Raw genomic sequence first — 16459 nt, forward strand, 5'->3', positions numbered from 1 at the left:
AATTTTGGGGGTTACCTTGTCCACAGACCAAGATTGCAACCCAGTGTTGAAGTAGGTTGTGATCCAGATATGTGGTCAAACTGGGTTGTTACTAAAGTGGAAGGAAGGGGAGGATTCCAACTGTATGTGTAGGTTGTAGGAGAGGTATTATGTAGGCACACAGCTCATTATGGAGCTGAGTTACTCCTTAAGTGACTTGGTGTTTAATATGTAAGGAAATTTAGAACAACAGAATACAAATCCTTTTTGGCAAACTTTCTCTGTGTAAGGAATGTGAATGCTCAACTCAGAAGATGCTTCTGGAAGGTGGAGGGTTCTTGTATCATCTGTACCTCTTTCTCATGCAGCTGTAATGTATGGAAGCACATTAAAATGTTAGCGTGGTGGTGGTAATTCTATTTTTCCTTAGAGCAAAGGCTAGATTACTTCACTGCATTATATTCAGAACTTCAGCTGGTTCAGAACGTGGTGGCCAAATTATTAACAGGGGTTGAACAAAGAGCACATCACACCAGTACTCAAGGAGCTACACTGACTAACTAGTGTGCTGTTTTTGTAATCTCTTTAAAGCTCTAAATAGCACTGGACTCGATAGCTAAAGAACTGCCTTAGTTCACTGGCCAATGTCTCCTTCAGCTATCTTCTAAATAGAAGTACATAGGTTTACATATGAGAAATAGAGATATATTAATTGTTTAGAATTAACTATCATTTTTCTCTGACCTTGCTCCTGTGTTTTTAACAATAGCAATGCACCACCATTTTGCAGAAGAAGTTTTTCCCAGCAGGGAAATAAAGTGAGGAAAGCTTCATTTCTGCATTTCATGCTGCTGTTACAGGCATAGAAGCAAGGCCTGAAAAAGTAGGCAGGCCTAGCTTAACGACTTGGCATCCTACATCAGGGATGGGGAATCTGTGCAGCCCTCCAGATGTTGTTGGACTTCAGCTCCCATCACCCCTGACCATCTGGGTGTGCTGGCTGGTGCTAATGGGGGTTCTGCTCTTCTGCCCTATAGAAAAAGGAAGTGTAGACTGAATACATTGGACGGGAGGCAGGGATACAACATTTGTCAGAAACAGCGTTTCCTCAAATACGATGTTTTTAAATGTGTCAAACTCTCAGGTAGGTGGAAGATCTTTAGTAGGTATTTTGGAGATGCAAGGTCAATGATAGTCAAGCGAGGAATGAATGGACAATGAAGCTTTCGCAGTCAATTCGGCAGAGCATTACTTCATCTTGTTATTATGCTCTTTGGACTCAGTCCTATGTGTGATTCTCTAACGCATCCCCAGTCCTATTGAAATCACCATATTGGATATTTGCCCTTACTGCTGGGCCAGGCCTAATGTGTCTCCAGGTTATAGATGTGTTTTTATATGCTATCGAGCATTTGACTGATGAGGAAACTGGCCACCTTGCAGGGATTGCTGAAACATTGCAGAGCTGAATTCTCTGAGGAAAAAGAAGTTCACATAATTGCAAAAAGGTGCATCCAAAAGTCTATGAGTAAATTGCATCCCCCACAACATGTACTTTTGGCTTTAAAGCTATTGCAATTCCTCTTTGTGGTTATCTTTTCCACCCAAGCAACAATACTGCAATGAGCAAAAAACTTGGCTCTCCCAGGCACAGGCCATCCACTTTCCACTTCTCCTTTTTGCACCTTATTCAAGCCATTTCTTCTTGCCTCTAATTGCTACCAACCTGAACATGTCAAGTATACCCTCCCAGAAACAGGCTAATATATAAACAGAGCCCAGCCGAACTTCAAAGCCTTAAACAAACTGCTAAGTCTCCCTTGATTTATTTTTAAGGCTGAGAGAGAGAGGTGTGTGTTTGGACTGGGAGATGCACATGTGGAGCAGAAGAGCACCTGCTGGCTTGTGATCTGACCAGGCCATTTGGCTTGAAAGGCTCAAAGAGAAGAGAGAGAGAGAGAATATGTCTGTATGAATGAGAGACAGAGAGAGACTCAGAGAAAAGGGGGAATCCATTTGGAATTTGAAAACCAGCAGGGGAGATGCAGAAGAACAAAAGGTCTCTGCAGGCATAACGTGTGCTGCTTTTCGTCTGCTCAGTATCACATTCCCTGCCACAGCATGGCAGACAAATATGAGGCCAGATGATGTGATGGAGATCAGTCCTTTTCTGAGGGGGTCTGTGCCTGTATCGTATGATAGCAGCAGATGCTGATTCAGTGTGGATATAGATGCAGGATGCCTTTTAGGAAAAGCAGTGCTCTGTCTGCCTAAGTGCCTGTGGAAGGTGTCGCAACCCTGCTGTCTGCATCTGATGGGCAGTGGCAAAACTGGCGTTGATTATTCTTGGATGGGACTGATTGAAAGAACTATGCGGGTAGCACTCTGCACCCATGGAGCCCTTTGAGGTTATTTTTTCTTGAATGCTTGCCTCCCCCCACCCCCACATACCAAATGTCCAAAGCCCTTGGGTGCCCCTGAGCTTCTTAGATTGAAGCCTTAATATGGATCTTGTGGACTTTATTTTATTTTATTTTTTCATTTATCCCAGCCTCCCTCTAAGGTGCTCAGGAGGATTCTCCCTCGACCCACAACATTATCTTTGCAAAGAGATGGAGGAAGGCGGGGGGGGGGGGAGGTAATGATTGGCCCATGGTCATCCAAGTCTTGTTTTCAGCTTCTCTCCATGTACACTTGGGAAGTGGGACCACATCCCCAGACCTGGACCTCAACGGTTGCAGAGGAAGATGCAAAAGGGGCTCTGTGCATTAAATGTATGTTATGTACATAGGCCTGGTGCACACAACCAGGGACCCCAAATGGGATGGTGGGAAAGAGCTTACATGCATAACATTGTATGTGAATGGAGTCCCTTTTGCACCTTTAACTGCCAAGGTAGCCTTGTAGCCGATTGGAAATTTTAAGCCAGGAATTCTGCCCTAAATCCATTACTCTAGCCACTGCACGAGGGGTCACCAACCTTATTAAGCTTGTGGGCACCACACATACATACCTACACAATGACATTTCTCAATTATTGTAGAGCTAGACTGAAAAATCCACAGAACTCAGATTCATTGTAATTTGGCTTGTTCAGTGGCCCAGTTCAGATGTCTTTTGCTGTGAGAACTGCATAGGTTCACACAGGCATTTCTCAGACAAAAGGACTGAACCCATCACAGCAAGGTCTCAGATGATCAGGTCCCATGATGTCATGTCACAGCTTGCCAGGAAAAGCATCAAGAGAAGTGACACAAGAAAATAAAGGTCAGAGTCCTGGGAAAGTTCTCAGAAGCTTTCTATAAATCTATCTATCTATATATTTTAAAAAAGGTGTCACAGCCACACATTATCATTAAATCACAGAAAAAACTCTTATTTATTTCAAATTCTTCTGGTTTTAGTGCTCCTGAAACATTATATATTGTGAACTGCAGTCCATTCTTATCTAGAGAGGGTTGCAGGCTTTTAAATCTTGAATTTCACAAAATCTTCCAATGCTCACATGGAAGGTGTTAATGCAAACCCATTACATCTCTAGGTTAAATCCCAGATCTTAGCAATTTCAGCATTTTAGCTTTGTTACTTTAGTTTTTTGATCCTCCCCCACCCTCAGTGAGAGCATCTTGACATTTTTAAATTGCTTTCTTTAAGGTATCACAGTTTTAACCTAGCCATAATGATGCTTTAGGGTCCACTGGTATTAGATGATCATTGGGCATGTTCTTCATACCCACTGTTTTTAAAAAGTGACAATACCTAAGGCTGCAATCCTAAACTCATTTGCCTGGGAATGGATCATAGTAGGGCTTAACTCTGAGTTAAGATGCATACAGCTGTGCTGTATGGCTGCAGTCTTAGAATAGCTCAGTCAGTAGAGCATGCAGCTCTTAATGTCAGGGCCATGGGTTCAAGCCCCATGTTGCAAAAAATATCCCTGTATTGTAGGGGGTAGAACTTGATGACCCCTGGGGTCCCTTCCAACTCTACAATTCCATACACATTTACTTTGGAGAAACTTGATCAGAGTAAATTTGCTAAGGTTTGACCTCTTAAAATTTTTGTAATGTATACTAGGCACAAACGAACCAAGCAGTCTTTGTGTTTTGCCTACACTTATTAAAATGGGGTTCTCTATGGAAAGGAATAGATTTCTGCAGGAGACCTGATTGTGTTGATTGCACAGCCAGTTCGTTTTAATGAAAAAATCATTAATGTGCAGAAAATTTGATTCTAGCACATCCTTGACCAGCTGGGATCATAGTTTTATAGTGATAGAGTCATCAGATGAAAAATGTGCTTCCTATTAAGACATACTATATTTGCATGAAAGGAAACAGTAACTGTTCCACACAACCAAATTCTCTCGTAACAGTTACATTTAACCAAGTGATCCAAACCTGAAGCCAGGGGGTCTCAATAACTTATGGCAATGCTGAGGTCACTTGGTTGAGTAGCTCTGCTTGTTGGAATTATCCTTCTCATGGAAAGTGATAACTAAGGAATAAATCCTTCACATTGTTTTTCCTTTTCCAGCAGAAGACAGAGGATAGGAATGCTAGCATATTTTGTTAATTGTCAAAATGGAGGGTTGTCTTTTGCTCTTTCCAGTGCCAGGAACTACAGACTTCCTTGGATACTGTGGCTATAAATCTGTTTTAATTGAAATCATTAGCAGCTTTGCAGCCCATTCCTAGCCATAATTGTCTAAATGTAAGCCCTAGTTAGCTCAGTCTTCATAGAATTCTGTTCACTTGCGTGTTATCAGTCCAGGTTGACATAGACATTCCTATTGGGTGTAGGGGTGGTCAATGTTTGCTTAACCTTGGTTTATTCATAGAACCCCCTCCATTCCATTTCTGCATCATTCTGCAATTTAAAAAAGAAACATGAACATTCACAGTTCTGGTTAACATTTTCCTTTAAAATATGCAATTTTTGAACACTTTGTAACCTAAAATGCCTATTTTATATGCTTAGTTGAGAATTGTTTCACTCAATTTAGAGAAGTACAAGAACCAAAGGATAAATGTATTCTGATCTGCATATTAGTTCAGGAAGTGCAGATCAGGACAATTCAAATGTGGACCAAACATGGTTTTTTTTAGTATCCTTAAGTAAGACTTTTTTTAAAAAGGAAAAGCAATTCTGATTTTGTACTCCCTAGGAAAGTCCACATCACTTACTAATCCCTAGGAGCCAGAATTTAATAGCAACGGGAGGAGGATACATCCTTGCTGTCTGCTAGCTCTGAAACTGGGATATTGCCAGATTATGCTTCATCTTTAGCTAAGAGGACTCATCATGTTTCTGGAGCAAAACAAGAGTCATGGGATATGAAATTTATGTTTGCTCTGTTGCATCCAGAAATATAAAGAATAAGCTTTGGCTGCCAGACATTTGCTTTTTAGAATGCAGAGAGTATATGCTTGTGACTTTATTCAAGAAATGAAGTTGTATAATATATCAGATATAATTCAATGTTGGCATCTGAAAATATATGCAACTGTATCTCCATAATGTCCCTAGATAGGTATTTCTTGACAGTAAGACCATATTTATCAAAATGGATATCAATTCAGGTTTGTGCTATTGGGGGAGATTGGGTGGACCATGTGGTATACGTGAAGTGACTAAAAGGAAAGAGACTAAAAAAGAGACAGAGGACAAGCTCTTATTTCATAAAGCAAGGAGGGCGGCTGTTGCCAAACTGGAAAGATCTGAGTTAGGGCTACTATTAAATGGAGACATGAATCTATGGGGTCAGTGTGCATCAACTGTGAAAAATGCAAAGTCTATGCTTGGGATCATTAGGAAATGGAACATAAAACTCCCAATATGATAATGCCATATATGGTGCAACCAGACTTGGAATGCTGCGTATAGCTCTGGTTACTCCACCTGAAACCTCTCTGTTGGACCTAACTACTAAGTGTTTGACAGCAGGGGGCTAAAGCTCCTTAGAGGTGGAATCAGGAGGGAATTCTTGAGACACTCTGGCCAGTAAGGTTTTACTCACTTCCCGAACAGTAAACACCACTGAGCTCAGTGAGGACTTGCTTAGACATGTATAGGATTGTGCTGAAAAGGTAAAAATCAGCACTTTGAATTGAACCCAGGAATGAATTGGCAGCCAGCATAGAGAATGGAATAATAATAATATTATTATAATAATATAATAGTTTATTATTTATACCCTGCCCATCTGGCTTGGCTTCCCCAACCACTCTGGGAGACTCCCAGTAGAATATTAAAAACTCAATAAATACATCAAACATTAAAAACTTCCCTAAACAGGGCTGCCTTCAGATGTCAGAAGTCAGGTAATTGTTTATTTCCTTGACATCTGATGGGAGGGCATTCCACAGGGTGGGCGCCACTACCAAGAAGGCCCTCTGCCTGGTTCCCTGTAATCTCACTTCTCGCAGAGAGGGAACCACCAGAAGGCCCTCGGTGCTGGATCTCAGTGTCCAGGCTGAACGATGGGGGTGGAGACGCTCCTTCAGGTATACTGGGCCAAGGCTGTTTAGAGCTTTAAAGGTCAGCACCAACACTTTGAATTGTGCTGGGAAATGTACTGATGTGATATAATTTGCAAATTGCAGGTAAAATATTAGCAGCTGGCTTTTGAACCAACTGAAGCTTTCACAATATCTTCCAAGGCAACCACACACAGAGCAAATTTCTGTAATCTAATGTGGAAGTGATGCAGACTGCAAACTCATACATCAGGAATGGGGAACCTGTGTACTCTCAGACATTATTGGACTCTAACTCCCAGCTAGCATGGACAATGGTGGAGGATGATGGGAGTTGTAGTCCAGGAACATCTGGAGGGCTTCAGTTCCATCACCCCAGGTATCTATATCTATATCTATATCTATATCTATATCTATATCTATATCTATATCTATATCTATATCTATATCTATATCTATATCTATATCTATATCTATATCTATATCTATATCTATATCTATCTATATGGCAGTAAGTTTCATTGAACTCAGTGGGGCTCTTTTCTGAGTAGACCTATATAGGATTGCAATGTAATACATGTATGACCGAGGCTTAGTCTGCCTCCCCAATGAGGTGCCCTCAGCCTGCCAGGTCAGTGGTCAGGGATGATAGACGTTGTAGTCCAAAACATCTGGGAGAACAACAGGCTAGGGAAAGCTAGGTTATACATATACCTTCATATAGTCATGAAGGTTTCACAGAATCATAGAACTGTAGAGTTGGAAGGGATCCCAAGGATCATCTAGTCCAGGGGTCTGCAACCTTTAAGACAAAAAGAGCCACTTGGACCCGTTTCCGAAGAAAAAAATACTGGGAGCCACAGAACTCGTCATTATAAAAATAACTTTTTTGTCACCTTTTTATTATTTCTTTGTTTGACCCCCTCAGAATTACTCCTCCTCATAGAAATAAACGTTAAATTAACAAGTTACCTTTGTGTGTGTGTGTGTTCTTCACTCCCCTTTAAAACAGTGACCAGCGTACATGCCCCTTACAATGTAGCGGGTGGGTGGGCAGGAAGGTGACGTCGGGATGGTGCTTGACTAACGCACGCACCACCCCCATGCGACGTCACAGCCAGTACAGCGCGCGCCACAGTGGGGAGTGTCGGGGCACACAATGCGCCTCCTCCCCTCGCTAGTATCCACCCCGGAGCCACGGCAAAGGTGTAAAAGAGCCACATGCGGCTCCGGAGCCACGGGTTGCAGACCCCTGATCTAGTCCAACCCCCTGCAATGCAGAAATCTCAGTTAAAGCAACCATGACAGATGACCATCCAACCATCAGTATATTATTATATTCAAATTACACACACACACACACACACACACACACAGACTCCTATCTCTGCAGCTAGTTTATTTCCTCCCAAATTTTGCCCTACCATATTCTATTATTATATACATTATGATGTCAGCCCAGAAAGAAATATATTTTATTTGTCCATCTGTGTGTCAAAAAGCCTTTATTCTTAAATTTGTTTTATTGCAGAGTTTTATTGCAAATGTGAAGGCAAAGCATTTTCCATGATATAATCTTAAAACAATAGAACAGATCATGAATCCACCCTTTAGGAAAATGTGAGTGTCTTAACCTGCCAGGTCGGATAGTCCTGAAGACATCAAGAGTCACTGGAAATCTTTTGATTCTCTTCTCTTCATGGGCTCCTATCCAGTAAAAAGTGAGTAGAGGGGGGAACGTCTTATGGAAATTATATTGCCACTTCTACGATTTAAATCAGTGGCTCTTACAATATTATTCAGGCAGACCCATCAATCATATTTAGCCTGTGAAAGGTCACTGGTCGCTTCTTTCATGACAATAAAGGTCCTCTCATTGGCCATTTATTCCAGTACTGTGCCAAAATCTGTCCCCTAGTACAATGAGCATTTTCTTCTTCTGCAAAACAGGCTTCCATTTTTTCTCTCCCTCTTTTTCAGGGCCCTTGTGAATTTCTGGAGATCTTTGGTCTGTGTGAGGTCTCCGCATTCCTGTCCTCCCCCTTCATGTTTTCATTTTAGTGCATTGTTTGTTTGTTTTAGAATAAAATTTTCTTGAATTTTCAAAAGTTTTACATATATACTTCAACACATGATAAATTTGTCTTTTCCTGCCTTCCTGCCCCATTTTCCATGGTGTTTTAATTTCCTCCCTCCACAATAATTTCTATTTCTTATATCAACACATCAATACTGTATTACCTAATTCTTTTGTTGCTCATTTTTCATATTTCAAACATTTATGCTTCAGGTTCTGAACTTGTATGGTGAACCCAGACCCTGGTCTGACCTGTACTAAAATCTTAGGTGGCAAAGTTGGCCAATGGATTTACTATATTTTATACCATAGTAATTGTTGCGTGCATTGCAAACTGTGCTCAGACCCTACACAAGCCCATTTCTCCAAAGTGCTCTCTGTGCATGCCTGTGTAGTTCTTAGGCAGTGATCTGCTGCAGTCCTTTGCTGTCCTCTGTTCAACTATCCATGATTCATCTAGCTTAACTGATTCTTGTTCTGAGTCTGCTGGAGTCTGACTACCTGCCTTTCTCTTCTTTGTGAAAGAATCTAGAGTAGCCATTATTTATAGGACTGAGGATTTGCAGAATAAGTCCTGTCTTTCTTGAATTGACAACAGCACTTAAAGTTTGCTACTATTTATACTTAGTTTGTTTTTTCACTGATAAATCTGTTTGAGTCAGGCTGCCCTAGGGATTCTCATCTCATTCCTTTTCAAAAACTAGTTAATAACCATTCATAACTTTAGGCACTCCAAAAGCAAATTAGATTATGCTTTCCAAACTCATTTATTCACTCAATGGAGTTAGATTACCATTATTTTATTTTTCTTGTACACTAGTGCTACAGAAGGAAACCCAAATCCAAAATTCCAGCCCCTCCGGGCTGAATACTGTGTTTCTTCACCTGATGTGCCAAGATGTTGGGTTTCTGTTTTCTTTTGCAACCTGCAGGGAATATAGGGTAATGGAAATTTAAGAGAGTGAGGAGTATAGTATAGTATAGTATAGTATAGTATAGTATAGTATAGTATAGTATAGTATAGTATAGTATCCTAATGGCCAAAAAGTTGTTGTGAGTCATGTCCTGAGATCTAAATGTTTATTTCCTCCATGTGGGTCTAGTTGATTCCTTATTGTTTCCTTTCCGGAGTGGTTCCATGCTGCTTTGTGGTATCACTGACTGGTTGTGTTTTTTTGGCTGCACAAGTCCTGGCATGGACTGCAGATCTTGGTATTTACAAATGGTTTCATTGACCTAGTTAAACAGACTAAGGGGTTGATTCTTCTCTTCCCCTTTACATTTTTAGAGCAGTATATTTCCATTGCCCTAAGCAGAGGGTCCAGGCAATTTACATAGTAGTGCAAGGGAAATAAAATACTTGTGGAGGCTGGGGGTGAGGGGCGGGGGGAAGAGATTGGAAAAATACTAGGACAATGAGCAGGGCCAGCCCAATACATTTTGACACCTGAGGCAAACCGCAAAATGGCAATCCCCCCCCCCCCCCGCCAGAGAAGAAGGGATGAGTGAATATCTACATCAGGAATATAGTGAAAAAGCTGGCAGGTCTAATTTATTTTTATTTCCTAAAAGTTTAATACCATTTGATTGTAGAAAACCTCAAAGATTGTAAATAGCAATGAACACCCAATGTTTTCTCCATTGGCCCCAAGAATTGCTTTCTTATGGTTTTTAAACGCTGCACAAACTCTCATGTATAATTTTTAGTAGGCTTTATTCAAGAGCCTACTAAAGCTCCCATATTTTTTTCCTGATTCTGCTGATATTTAATGTCAAAGCTCCCCCATATATTCTGTCAGGCTGATCTATTTGGTTTCAAGATTCTATGTTTTAAAATTAGTTATCTGACTTTTTAGCATCTGTATTCATCTGCAATTCATCAAGTGGCAGAAAGTCTCAATAATGTCTTGTCTCTCAAGCAATACTTTAATTGAAAGTAATGAAAAATTATGGAAGATTGCAAGTCAAATTAATATGCATTGCTGAAGAAAGCAAAAAAAGAGTTCAGGTTCTCTGTTTATATGTTTTATGGTGTGGTTGCAGCTGAAGTTTAGTTGCCTTTTTCATAATTTAATTTATCTTTTTACATTTTGTTTATGCCAGTGTGCCTAGGGTTTACCCCAAAAGTCCAGGGAATGTATCACTAAAACAAGACAGTATTTCACAGAAACCTTAAATTAGCACTTTGATCCAATGCAAATATAATATGAATCAGCATCTTGTATCTAAAACTCCAAGAGTGTATGCAGTACAGCTTGCGGACAAGTTTTGTGGGAAGTTAATGAGCATCTAAATACATCAGGTTTATGCATATATTTGCTTGTATTTTGGCACTGAGAGCGTCATAAAAAAGTTAGCATTGATATAGTCCACTTCTCACTATCTGGTTTATGTATCAAATGAATACCCTGCCATTCATCCAAGGTACACACAGTTTGCCCATTTCATCTTCACAACAACTCAATGAGGCTGGTCAAGCTGAGAAATTATGGCTTCTCTTGGATCACCCAATGAGCTTCAGTGATAAACGAGGGTTTGAAACCACTCTTCTGCATGTGGTCTATTTGGAAAAACAGGGTAGAGTGGGGGGAGTTTGCCTTTGATAGCTGGGTGGAGGGCATGCCATGAACCACCTCCTATTGTCAACCAGCTTGGGGCTCTCAGGGCCTGGCATGTGCCACCTGCTGAATGCTGAGCAGTGAGAGACACCTGGGACCTGCTGGGCCACACACCTATGGCTTATCTTTAAGGGAATATTGTTTTTGCCTCCCTTCATGACAGCTGGGGTGAGGAAGTTGTTCTAGGGTGGTTTGGCCCTTAGTGGTAGGGTTGAAACTTTCTGCTAACACAGGCTATGCCTGCCCACATTTCTATTTGGTGTGGTTTGGTTTGGTGTAAGCATTTAACGACTATAACCTCTTACCATGATCCCTGTCTTGGGTCTTCATTCCAGATGTAGAGCAGAAGTCTTATACACTATCCCACAGTGTCTCTCCAATATTATTTTAGCAATTCTTTCAACACCTGTACAGTACAACACAGACCAATATTATTGAGTACAAATGGCTACTGACAATGATGCCTGTATATACTGCATGCAGTACCAGAGGTGGGATGCCTCAGAATACCAAACACTGGAAAACCCAAGTGAGGAGGGTCCTGTTGCAATCATGTCTTGCTATATAGGCTTCCCATAGGCTTCTGGCTGGCCACTGTGACAACAGGATGCAGGACAAGGTGGGTCATTGGCCTGATCCTGCAGGGCTCATCTAACATTCTTATGAGGTTGAATCATAGGGGCTTTCTAAAGCTACAAGTGAACTGAAGAAAGGGCGAGGTTTGAGCCCTAGATTTCCAGCTCATAGATTTAATCACAGCATTACAGCAGCTCAGACTAATAGGGAGACTAATTATAGCATTTCATAATCCAGAAGGCTGTAGATAATTACGCCTATATGTAGATGTGCATTCATATTGCCTGCAGCAGTAGTTTGCAACTGCGTTATCTCCAGCACTGTTTGTTGCACTGCTTGTTGCACTGTATACAGGTCCACTATTCAACATGGAGTTGGACAGCAGAGCAACCGGGATGCAAAGATGGCACAGATTTGCAGGGCAAGAGCAGCTTGTGAAAGAGACAAGGAAAGCTGCACCTGCTGCAATTCTTCCTTCTGCACAACAGTTATATGAGAGAGCAGGATCAAAAGTTTATCGAGGACTGGAAAAAGTTGGTGGACTATTGGGAAGGTATAAGTGATAGAGAAATAACGTTAGTGGCATTTAAAGAAGCTCTGTAAAAGTTAAAGAAATATTGCAAAAAAGAAAAATAGGTTTCAAATGGTTTTCGAAAGGCAATAGCGAATTTAAGAACTGTGTACTTAAAAATTAAATTTGGATGATTGTCAGAGAGGCTGAAGGAAGTCCAAAATTGGAAAATCTGTTAAAGTTGAAACTGTGATGTGTTAAATATATTCTTTTTTGTGGAAATTAATAAAAAATTATATTAATATATATATATATATATATATATATATATATATATATATATGAGAGAGCAGGAACCTTTTCAGCTAATGTGACTGGATGCCACTTCATATTCTCTTGCATTTATACTAAGGCTGAATACACACCATACATTTGAAGCACAAGTAAAGCACATATCTTCCCCAAAGAATCAGGGGAACTATAGTTTACCCTGCTCAGAGGTGCAGTTCCTAGAAGCCTTAACAAACTACAGTTCCCAGGTTTATTTAGGGGATGCCTTGTGCTTTAAATGTGTGGTGTGTACATAGCCTAAGGGAGTATAGAAAGCAGAGGGGAAATTGCAGTTATCAGAGCCAGTGTGCTTTCAGTGATTGACTGACGGGAGAAATCTGGCTTCAAATTTCAATGCAGCCATAAATCTCTCTCCCCCCACCTCCCGCCTAACCTACCTCACATGATTATTGTGAGGATAAAATAGGAGAAAGCAACTGCTTGATGTGTCAGGGGTCAGAAATGGGAAGAGGTATGTAGGATAGCAGTGGCACGCACAAAAGGAGCTAAGTATAGCTTCCCTTTTCTGCTGTCTGTTGCCATCTTGGGGAAGGGCCACAGCTTTGCTTGCAGAAGGTCCCAGGTTCAATTTCTGCTGTCTCCAGGTAGGGCTTGGGAAGTCCTGGAGAGCCACTGCCAGTAGTGCAGTGAACTACATGAACTAATGATCTGATTTGGTGTAAGGCCTATGCTCCCTTCCCCCCACTTCAGTGCTACATAATAGGCTTGAACCTCACAATGTTCTTCAGGGGAGCCACACATGATTATTCCTCAAAATTATTCAACAAGTGTGCTAGAAACACTCTACTTATTTCAGTTATTTTCCCTTAACAATTTTTAGTTTGGTAAATACAACAAATAACAGAACAAATAATAAACAAAAAGGAAGGACATCTGTGGTTACTTTTGCCAGAAAATATGTTACATTTTATATGAATAAAAATAGTTGGGGTGCTTCCAGATGGGGGCTTAATACCACAAACATGTCACTCAGCTATCACAAACGGGTCATTCGGAGCAGTTTTTTAATCAGATTTTCTATAGAACGGGTAAATCTGGATTAAATTAGTGGGGGGGGGGCGAGACGGGTTGGCATTTCTATTGTTCATGATGTTATGTGGATGCTGTGAAAAGTGTGCATGAGTTGGAGCACCAATCCTACATCTGTCTTGACATGCCAACATTCAATATTTCCTGATGTTGTCCTTCATAAATTAGAGTTCTATTCCAATATGTCAAAAGAAGCTTCCAACTGCCCCATTAGTGTGGACCAATGCTCTTGAAGTGAGGAATTTTTTTATCATTACCAAAGTCTGTCAAGCATTTCAAAGCCTGTTTTTAGTAAGTTCTGTTTCTTCCATCTTTTTTATTTTATTTTATTTTATTTTATTTTATTTTATTTTATTTTATTTTATTTTATTTTATTTTATTTTATTTTATTTATTTTATTTTATTTATTTTTGCAATTATCCCTGCTGTAATAACCAAAGTTGGTATTTTGTTTTTAATAGGTTGTTCAAACAGTCCCAGCAACAAAGCTTCAGTTTTGAAATATATTGTTTCTTCTGGTATATCTTTGATAGCATTTACAATGTGTTTCCAGAAGGCCATTCTTTGTGATCATGACCACAAGATACTTTTCAAACCTGCGTTTTGTTACTTCTATCTTCAACAGCATGAAGTAGTTAAATCATTTTTTAAAGAAATATTTCAGAAAGCCATGTCTAATTTTTAACACCTCTAAAAGCATTTGTATATATGAACCTTTCTCTCAGTTTCAAACCTGAAATTGGTCTCCTATACTTTATCTGGAAATGGTTGTAATGCAGAATCAACACACATTTCTGTTCTGGTACTTTGGCCTTGGTCAGCTCACATTCCCTGTGCTACAGAATTATGAATCACAATCACAGAAGTATTTTCACCAGATCCTATAAACTGTTTTGCCAGCTCAGCAGCTCATAGGCGACCTGGTCAGAAGAACAAAAAGACTGAAAAAATCCTGGGGAAAGCAGCTAGTATCTGAATAAATTTATAATGGCATTTCCCTCTCACTTCCTAAAATGTGTTAGTCCTTGAACCTGGTTCATTCTATGAATGTGGTTATACTTAGAGCCTTATAGTGCCTTTGATCCTACACTTTAATCATGGAAATTAGAGATGGAAAAGGCCTGTTCAGCCCTCTAGTCAGTTTCCTGCTGGTGCTCATATTTCTCACTGAGATCAAGAGCAGTTCTTCTTCCAGATCAAGGGCTGCACATGGATCATAACTTCTAAAATACTATGCTGCATTGTATTTTGAGAAGCAATGTACAATGAATGATTTAAAAACAGCAAAACAACCTAAGCCCATTCTTCTTGAACTGTCCAGTCCAAAGCAATGGGTAGAGGTTCTAGGCGTGATTGTGATGTGTTAAAAAGAGAGGTAAATTTGTTTTATATGTGCACATGGGTAGCACTGAAGACTTTTCTAGTGTTTATATAATGTGTCCTTTTGTAGTAGAAGAATCGGTTGGTCCCCAACCAGCAGTCTATTCCTGCTCCGGTTTCTGTTTAATAGTGTTGACTTTTATTTAGTGGCTGTTGCCCCAATCCAGTGAAGCAGATTTGTGCCCAGAAGTCAACTCCTGTGCAAACAGGAGCTCATCCAGGCTGCAAAAAATGGACTGACTCAATATATCAGAAGCACTCTAGAAAAGAGATTTGAATTGAACATTAGGAAGAACTTTCTAAGGGGAAAGAGCCTTTTGACGGCAGAATGGATGATCTCAGAAGGTGGCAGACTCTCCTTTGTTGGAGAGGTTAGGTGGCCACCTGTCGGGGAGTCTTTAGCAATGGCTCCTGCACTAGATGACGCCTGGAGGTCCCTTCCAACTCTACAATTCTTTGATTCTATGATCTTTATGGATTTACACATTACACTAGCCATAGTGACTAGTGGTAAGCGACTAGTTACAGCTAGAGGTGAACTGTGGCTAATAATCCTGGGTACATCTTTAACAACCACACTGGAGATGCTGAACCACTTTGATTGACATAAGGTTCCCACACAATTATCAATGTCACCAAAGTTCATAGTTAGGAGTATGTATCCCATAATGCTCACCTTCGGTATGAAGGTGGCTATTACGATGAGCTAACTCAGGCAAGGATTCTTAACTCTCTTCTGCCCTGACTCACTCAGCCAGCCAGCCACTTTACTCTCACTTTCCATTTACCTGGCTGCTCCCTCCTTTGATGTGCACATTAGGCAGCTTGAGAAAGTTGAACATACCAGGGTTGCACATGGGCCACTCTATAACAATAGTCCATATTTGAGGGGATTGGGGAAAGAGATGGGTACTTGCAGGTAGATTGAAGGAGGGATGCAGGTGTGTTTGAGCAAAGGATGCAGACACCATTACATACTTGTTGGCATCATCACCGGACCACAGTGGAATCTAAACATGTTCACCATTAGGATCAGAAATAACTTAGCAAATTTCTAACATGAATTGAGCTCTCTCTCTCTCTCTCCCTCTCTCTCTCTGTGTGTGTGGGTGTAGGAATGTTGCTCATCTCTTCACACCATGTCAGTGATGGTCCTGCCATTTTTAAACCATGCACCCTGTGTCTTGCACTAAGCAGAATTAGCTCCTGCAATGTGCTTGGGGAAACACTGTTTTAATTGTTGACTCTTGCACCATCGTTGAGAATAGTGTTCAGTGCCAGCAATTGCATAGAAACAGTGCAGATTTCTCTTTCTTCTGTGCCTTTGGGGGAGGATGACTCTGAGGGCTGAAGTCAAAGACCCCACTCAACAGAATGAGCAGGAGGGCTCCCAAATGCAGCATGACTGATTTGACAGATTTTGATACACAATAATATGCATTATCGTCTGAAGAGCAAG

General features: G+C 40.6%; 1 long non-coding RNA gene across 2 annotated transcripts in view; it reads left to right on the plus strand.

The window, feature by feature from the left end:
- LOC307219887 overlaps positions 1-16459 on the plus strand; it is a 57539-nt gene that overhangs the window by 34980 nt on the left and 6100 nt on the right. The gene's annotated exons all lie outside the window — the stretch shown is intronic.

Source organism: Podarcis cretensis, assembly GCF_951804945.1.
Source record: "Podarcis cretensis genome assembly, chromosome: 7".
Classification (NCBI taxonomy): Eukaryota; Metazoa; Chordata; class Lepidosauria; order Squamata; family Lacertidae; genus Podarcis; species Podarcis cretensis.